This window comes from Theropithecus gelada, chromosome 8 (genome assembly GCF_003255815.1).
Source record: "Theropithecus gelada isolate Dixy chromosome 8, Tgel_1.0, whole genome shotgun sequence".
In the NCBI taxonomy this organism is placed as follows: Eukaryota; Metazoa; Chordata; class Mammalia; order Primates; family Cercopithecidae; genus Theropithecus; species Theropithecus gelada.
The window spans coordinates 121,247,253-121,256,377 of record NC_037676.1 but is presented as its reverse complement, the minus strand read 5'-3'; positions in this window follow the sequence as shown (position 1 = coordinate 121,256,377).

The following is a 9,125-nucleotide window of genomic DNA, read 5'->3' as shown; positions in this document are numbered from 1 at the left end:
GTTGCAGTGAGCAGAGATTGTGCCACTGTACTCCAGCCTGGGAGACAGGGAAAGACTCTGTCTCTAAAAAAACAAAAAACCGAAAAACAATTGCTTCCCCCTACCTCCTGCCTATTTCATATCCCAATCTATATCTGCCAGTCTGAATTTGTGACAGTCCCAATACATTAAGATGAATAATAGGAGCCAAACCTCCATGACTCTGTTTTATCATGCACCACTCTAGATTGACATGCCTGTTTTTCTGATTAAATTCTGGCGTTCCTTAATTACAGGAACTATTTCTTCTAGGTCTTTCCATAAAGTGCTCACTAAAGGTTTGTTGAATCAAAGCAGAGGGTATTTTTACTAAGCCATGTAACAATAATGTTTATTTAGTCTTTAATCTCTAAGATATGCCAGGTATCCTCTAAGTACTTTAGGCGTATGAAATAATTGAATCCTAATAACAATACTATGGCATAAGTATTTACCCCAATTTCATAAGCACACAAAATGAGGTGCAAAAAATTCAAGTAGTATATTGGGGTCATATTTTAATAAGGGCCAAGACTAGAATTTGAACCCAGGAAGTACAGTTTATAAAATGAATATTTCAAACTTACTAGTGCTTAGCAGTTCTGTTCAGTAGTATTTTTTATCTATATCTACATCGTAGAAATATTTTAAATGCGTTCTAATAGATTTTGCTACTAAATCGATATACTAGAGGAAATACTGTTGTTTGTTTTGTTTTTAAAAAGAACGTCAGGTAAGGTTTTACTTCCAGAATCAAATGGTACTATTAGGGATCACGCCAGAAAAAAAAAAATACTGCTTCAACAGATTCTCTGCTGAGCATCTAACAACAAGAGCCAGCATGAGGTGGTACATGCAGCACTAGCTTTGGAGGAAGGCGAAGCTAGGTTTGAGACTGAGCTCTACCACATTTTAGGTCAAATTCCCCAAAAGCAGACCCTCAGACAAGGATTTGTGTGCTCCTTTGGCATAGTGCCAAAGTAAAAGAGAAGTTTCACCCAAGTTATGTCCAGGCACACAAACTAAAATCCCCTGTGATTGGGACTCACTCTGCATTAATTATTCTCCATATGCCTTGTTCTTTTTTTCCTGAGGGACTGTCCTCTTTAGATCTCATCATAGTCTCACTTGCCCTGTGGCTTCCAGTTTGTTTGACAAATAGAAGAACAGCACCAGATGGAGATGGGGTCGGGAGAGAAGTCAAGGTTTTCCCACTACATGCACCCTGTGGGGTTACAGTTTTGAAGTGGCTCCTTCCCCTACCAATGGCCACAGCTCTGATCCTTCCCTTCTGTTGATAGCTGGTGGTGCTTTACCATTTCTCGTTGATTCCTTTAATCCTGCCCACATCTGGCTGTAAATGGTCCTTTCATTAAACTTCATTTTCTCAAAGCCTTGATTGTATGTCTTCCTGCAAAGGACCCAACTAATACATCCCATATCTATATGGATAGTTTCATTATGGATTTCAACAGAGAGGGGAGCACAGCATATCTATTTTACTATAGCCTTCCCATTTACCTTTTCCTCCTTTCCCTACACCCCACAAATCAAGGAGGGATGGGCTGTCCACTTACATTTATAATATATGTATCTCTTGCATCATATCCTAATTTCATTTCTTATGGTTTAGAATAAAGTTCAATTTTCAATCTTCCACCTTAATGTGCCAATCAGATACTAAATAATTGAGAAAATCCTTTTCTCTCTCAAGAATGTCTCCTCTTAAGACCATAGCCTTGATAGGTCATGAAAAACAAAAATAGGACAATATTTTAAGACTCAAATTAAAGTCATATGTCATTGTTGTGGTTGGTAACTGCCTTTGTTTGCCCTGCCCATTATTGCTCATGACTTCAAGTTACAGAGAAACATAATTTACCTGAGAGAAAGGAGTAGAATACATCTATTTAATAATTTAATATTATCTGTACTAATTGGGCTAGAGACAGAAGATTCTTTACAGGATCCACTAACCTCACCTCTTATTTTATAGATACAGACGTGAGTAAAAGAGTAACATTCTTGGGGTAAGCAGAATAATAATCCCCAAAGATGCCCGTGCCCTAATCTCCAGAACTTGTGACTATGTTAGGTTACACACCCAAGGTAAATTAGTAATTCAGATGGAATTAAAGTAGCAACTTGTATCTACTTCCCTTAAAAGGGGAGATTATCCTGGATTGTCTACAGGACCCAGTGTAATCACAAGAGTCCTTAAAAGTAGAAGAGAGGCAGAATAAAGAGTGAGAAAGATGGCACCACGAGAAGGACTTGGTCAGATGTTGCTGACTTTGAAGATGAAGAAACGGACCTGCAAGGCTTCTAGAAACTGAACAAGGCAAGGAAATGGAATGTCCCCCAGGACCTTCAGAACAGAGACTCGCTGACACCATGATTTTAGCCTAGTGATACCCATCTTTGGATTTTTTTTATCTCCTAAATTGTAATTGTTGCCACTATATGGTAATTTGTTACAGTAGCAAAAAGAAACTAATACCATTCCACAACAAATGTCCTTATGTCTTTAGCTCAGAGTTTCAAACCATAATTATCTATTGAGCATCTTCTATGAGCCATGCACTATGCTCAACACTGGCATAGTGTTGTCAACAAGAAATCAGACAGACATAGTTCCTCCCCTCTTAGGTCTTACAGTCTGGTGGAGGAAGTTAGGGTTAAATAAGCATTAACTTTAAAGTAGGGGAATTGCTACCTACAGGAAGTTCTTTAAGCTATCAGTGACCTAGCAGGCTGAGTGACCAGGACGGACTGGGAACAGTTTCTGGAGGAGCAGCTATTTCATATTGAAAACTGCAGGATGAGCAGTAGTGAATCAACCCTGGGTTTGTGGGTGGGATTGGGAGTTGAAGCCTGAGGGACTAAAACAGAAGAAACAGCATGTTCCAGAATAAAAAGGAAAGTCCTAGAGTACCCCCAAACGAAGGTTCTGCATGGCTGGAATGAAGGCGTAAGAGAGAACATGGTGAGTGATGGGGCTGTTGAATGTGAGCAGGGAGATTCGTGTTACAGATTTGTGAACCCTGATCTTGTAGAAACAGAATTTGGTGGTATCGTTTAATGCTAACAGTAAGATAGTTACTAGTATACATATTTAGTCATTCATATTGTAATTCTATGTATAATAGTAATTAGGTGGTCATGGAAATTGGCAAAAAAATTCAAAAAAAGGCTAATGTGACTGGAGCCAAGTGGGAGATGGGACGAGAGAGGGATTAGAGGGGCCTGCAAGACTAGGCAGAGTCTGATGAAGGTGGGAAACTGCTCTACAATCCAGGGGTGTTGAGTAAACACTGAAAACAGGTTCACTTGTGAATGAAATACTGGTGATTGTTCCAAAAGAGGGAACTTCACAAATGAACGACAATGAGAGATTCACAGGTGTTAGTTACATTACCATTTAGATACTACATCTGTTGGTTTAAATGCATTTCTAAAACAAGTTCAAATGCCAACTTATATAGAAGAATGGGGAGCAGAGTAAATGCATATCAACTTTTGTGTTGTGTTCAATTGCTTTTTTAGTTTGTTTGAGAGAAACACCACGTAGTACTAAGATTAAATTTCCACAACCCATGGATAAGAAAGTTTAAAAGAAGACTGTTTGTTTCCACTATAGTCTTCCCTTTTTCCAAAATTACAATAAATTCCTTAAACCATCCATTTAAATTCACTGTCCCATCCTTTGACTTTAACCAGAGCACAGTTTTTGATATTCTTAAGGGGAATGTGATAAAGGAAGGAAAGTAAATATTTTATCAAGTGTCAGTGAATTTACTGTGTATATAATCCCATTACATTCTGCCAGTAGTCTCGAGAAGTTGAATAATGCTCAAGGTTATCATGCTAAAAAATGGCAAAGCTGTGATTTGAGCCCAGGTTGGTCTCATATCAAAGCCCAAGTTTATTCTATCTTACTATGTTGATTTTCATGCTCTCTGTTCAGCAACAGCAAATAGTGAGAATCAACTTTCTCGCTGTATCTCCAAAGTGTAGGAATGTATCAGGCACAGCCTAGAGCAGGGAAGAAGAATGCTGAACTCCTGAATAAATTCAACCTCTATTTATTGAGCCTCTACTAGGTGTCAAACTCTGTGTTTGTGAATAGCATGATGCAAAAGATAGGGTGCTAGAGATTATGAACTTAGGGTTCAGAAAACTTGGAGGAGAGCAGAAATGGAAACCTCCCGTAGACTAGAAGGTCATCTAAATATCTGGAATTTCTCTCATCACTCATGTTCTTTATGTGGGTAAAACTCACATACCTGAGACTCAGCATATAGGAAAACCCATTGGAAAAGCAGAGCTCAGTATGACTTCAGCCCTAGGGCTGGGATCTCATGAAGACACAAGAGTCCAGTCGTTCTCCAGAAGGAAATTTCCCACGTTTTGTGTCATACTACCAGTGCTTAATGATGAAGACATTGGCATAGATAGCAATAAAAAATACCAAGTTTAGAAACAAAGTTTTTTTCTGGTATATGTTTATTTATTCTTATATGTATTCAGCAACTATGAATGAAGTTCATATGTGTCAGGCACTGTTCTGTGTTCCATGAAAGTGTGAGAAATAAGTTAGACATGGTCCTTCATATCAGACAGCTTACAAAATAGAATAATTAGAGAATGGACAAAATATTATTGTATCAAAAGAAAGTATAGATTCTGATCTTAGAGATGTATGAAGATTGTATGGGTCCTTCTCTGGTTTGGGATGGGTCATGCTTGAAATCAGAATAATGATAGACATAATCTCTGTGTTGGGATCCATTGGATGTTTTGCCCCTTCGGCTCTGCTCTTCATGCTTTTTAACCATCCTCTTTGCCTTGGGAAGCTGACCAACATGAAACCCATGCTCTGGCTTCTGCTTGGATTTAGCCAATGGCAAGCCCCAACAACATTGATGTCTGGGCCCTCTAGGAGCGGCTACTGTTCCTCTCCAGGTGACCTTCTCATGTGGCCCCTTTTGAGGTTCAGTATTTGCTCCCTCCTCTCTCCATTATAGCTTAAGGTGGTAACAGTTCAGTTACTATTTACTAGCTCCAGGTTTTTCCCCTATTCCATGGGTTTCCCCTGTTTCTACCTGCATCTTTTTAAATAGTCCCTTTGTAAATGACTCTTCCTTAAACGGTCTTAATTTGAGTGTATCTTTTGTTTCCTGTTTGGACCCTGACTAAAATAACACCTTTGTTGTATCTCAAGTTTCTATCTTCAATTTACTTATTCTGCTAACATTGATAAATGCCATACCCTCAACCAGCTGTAAAGGAAGGCATACAGATAGATGTAATATAATATTAATAAATGCCTAAAAACATAAACACTTTTACATACTCTTAGAACTTATATCTGCCAAAATGTTCAATATACTTACCATTTGATTTGGTAATTAAATAAAAATAATTTACACTGCTTGTTACAACATATATTATAATGAGACAGAGAAATCACTGGTTAAATATATTATGGCACATCTAAACAACTGAATGGAGTGCAGATGCCAGAAAGATCTGTGCATAATCATATTGAAAGTCTCCAAGATACATTAAGTGAAAAATCAAAGTACTCAGCAGTACCTTGTGTACCTGTTTGGGTAAAAGAAATAATATACATATAATTGAGTCTGTACATAAAATGTGTGTTTTTTAAAAATTTCTTCTTGGTCAAACAGGAAAAGAAATTTTGAAATGGATATTCTTGGGGAGAGATGCTAGAGAAAGAAGATTGTTCTCATTCTTTTAACACTCTGTATCTGTTTTGTTTTTTAAAACCATGTGCTTGAATTAATTTTATTAAATATAAAAACATAAACAAATAGAGATGTAATCTTAAACCCCCATTTTGCTTAGCCTAATAGAGGAGGTCTGATTTCCAAAACAGTGGTCAGAGGAAGTAAAAAAACTCCCTAAAACAAATATAGGAAACAACACTAGTACCTTAAACAGCATAACTTGAGAAAGTTGAAATGGGAACATCTTATTCCACTTATTTCACATGAAAAACTATTGAAACTGACTTCAAAAGCCGAACCACACATCCTTGATAGCTACCAGGGGCCTGTTAACATAACCGCTGCTTGTTTCTTATTATTTTAAAAATACAATTATAACTGGAAGTCCCAAAACCATGTAATTGTCAACTAACTTTTGGAAAATGCAAATGGTTTACCCAGAGTTTAAAGGAAGGCCCCTCCTACCTTCTCTGAACTCTGTGGTGGTCTTTGGATGCAAAATGACCTAGTTGGGGCAATCCTCAAAGATGAACCAAAGAAGAAAATTATCTTTTCAGGAAAGGTTTTTCTGTGGACATCAAAGGTCTCTGAGAGGGGATCTGTATAATACTATTTCTTTTTCCCAGAATTTATTGGCATCCTTCCAAGGTTGTTCACTGAAAATTAGCATCTTCGTGTATACAGATAGGATTGATATCTGAGCTCAGCAGGGTCAGCCATTTTTGTGCAAAGTATATTAATATGCTGTTCATGCCTCAGGCATTATTTTTATTAGGCCAGCACAGTTTCATATCTCTTCTTCCTATGTCGGCTTTTCACAAATAATCACAACCAACCATAGATAGCAGATATTCCTGAAAGTACATAAAAGAATGGCTTATGCACATATAAAGCCATCCTGAGCTCAGATTTCCTCCAGAAGAATTCAAATCCTAAGCTTTATAATATCTGAGAGAATCTTCTAAGTGCACAAACATATTGCATTAATTGTTTTCCATTCTGTTTGCAAACTGATGTAGCATTTGTTGCTATTGTTACACATATGTGCCATAAAGAGGCTAAACATTCAAGGGAGAAGAAAGTGTTGTATAGATGGTCTTGCCCAACAAACAGGGAATATTACCCTATTAGTATTGCTGCTAACTCAGAATACTAGTCTTTGCTATTTTTGGACATATGATTAGTTGCCATTTACTAAACTTCAGGCAGTCACTAGACTAAATACTTTATATATATTATTGCATTCAAACTTTGTGATAATCCTAAGAAATAAAGATTTTGATTCCCATTTTACAGATGAGAAATGGATGTTTAGGATTATCTGGAATTGCACAGCTAGTAAGTGTTAGAGTCAGTATTCTGACTTCAACATTTATGTCTTCTAAACCCAAGAGTAAGACTAACATCATAGTTTTGTTTGTTTTTTGAGATGGAGTGCAGTGGCATGATCTTGGCTCACTGCAACCTCTGCCTCCTGGGTTCAAGCAATTTTCTGCCTCAGCCTCCCAAGTAGCTGGGATTACAGGCATTCTGCCACCACACTTGGCTAATTTTTGTATTTTTAGTAGAGATGGGGTTTCACTATCTTGGCCAGGCTGGTCTTGAACCCCTAACCTTGTGATCCACCTGCCTCAGCCTCCCAAAGTACTTGGATTACAGGTGTAAGCCACCTCACCCAGCCTTTTTTTTGTTTTGTTTTTTAATACTTTAAGTTCTGGGATACATGTGCAGAATGTGCAGGTTTGTTTGTTACATAGGTATACACTTGCCATGGTGGTTTGCTGCACCCATCAACCCGTCATCTACATTAGGCATTTCTCCTAATGCTATCCCTCCTCTAGCCCCCCATGCCTCAACAGGCTCCAGTGTGTGATGTTCCCCTCCCAGTGTCCATGTATTCTCATTGTTCAGCTCCCACTTATGAGAACATGCGGTGTTTGGTTTTCTGTTCCTATGTTAGTTTGCTGAGAATAATGGTTTCCAGCTTCATCCATTTCTCTGCAAAGGACATGAACTCATACTTTTTATGGCTGGATAGTATACTCTAGTGTATACGTGCCACATTTTCTTTATCCAGTCTATTATTGATGGGCATTTGGGTTGATTCCAAGTCTTTGCTATTGTGAACAGTGCTGCAATAAACATACATGTGCATGTGTCTTTATAGAAGAATGATTTATAATCCTTTGGGTATATACCCAATAATAGGATTGGTGGGTCAAATGGTATTTCTGGTTCTAGATCCTTGAGGAAACATCTTCCACAATGGATGAACTAATTTACACTCCCACCAACAGTATAAAAGCATTCCGATTTCTCCAATACCTCTCCAGCATCTGTTATTTCCTGACTTTTTAAATGATCGCCATTCTAACTGGCATGAAATGGTATCTCATTGTGGTTTTGATTTGTATTTTTCTAATGACCAGTGATGATGAGGTTTTTTCATATGTTTGTTGGCTGCATAAATATCTTCTTTTGAGAAGTGTCTGTTAATATCCTTGGCCCACTTTTTGATGGAGTTGTTTTTTCTTTTAAATTTATTTAAGTTCCTTGTAGATTCTAGGTGTTAGCCCTTTGTCAGATGGATAGATTGCAAAATTTTTCTCCCATTCTGTAGGTTGCCTCCTCACTCTGATGATAGTTTCTTTTCCTGTGCAGAAACTCTTTAGTTTAATTAGATCCCATTTGTCAATTTTGGCTGTTGTTGCCATTACTTCTGGTGTTATAGTCATGAAGTCTTTGCCCATATCTATGTCTTTAATGGTATTGCCTAGCTTTTCTTCTAGGGTTTTTGTTTTGTTTTGTTTTGTTTTGAGATGGTCTCACTCCGTCGCCCAGGCTGGAGGGCACTGGCACAATCTTGGCTCATTGCAAGCTCCACCTCTCTTCTAGGGTTTTTATTACCAAAGCAGTCACTTAAAAAAAAATTCTCTGAAGAAAGTGAATTACTAAAAAGCCCTAGTAACTTGCCTGTGGCTGAAATAAGCCAGCAGTTACAAGCCCAGTGTAAAAGACCAGAGTTAGAAAGTGCTGTTCAGCCCTTATGCCCTCCCCATCCCCACTAGCAGCTTGAAAAGGCCCTCTGTGGGTTTTCTTTTCCAAAACTTTACTTAGAAAGGCTTTCATTCTACCATATTTGCACAGCATACTACAGCGTAAAAAAGAGATGAAAAAATTCGAGAGAGCACATCACAAAAAGTCCCTCTCTGAATTACTTTAAAATGCAAACAATGGTCAGGAAGACCTTTGCTTTTGTTTTGTTTTGGTTTTATTTTGAGACGGAGTCTCCCTCTGTCACCCAGGCTGGGGTGCAGTGACGCGATCTCGGCTCACTGCAACCTCCGCCTCCTG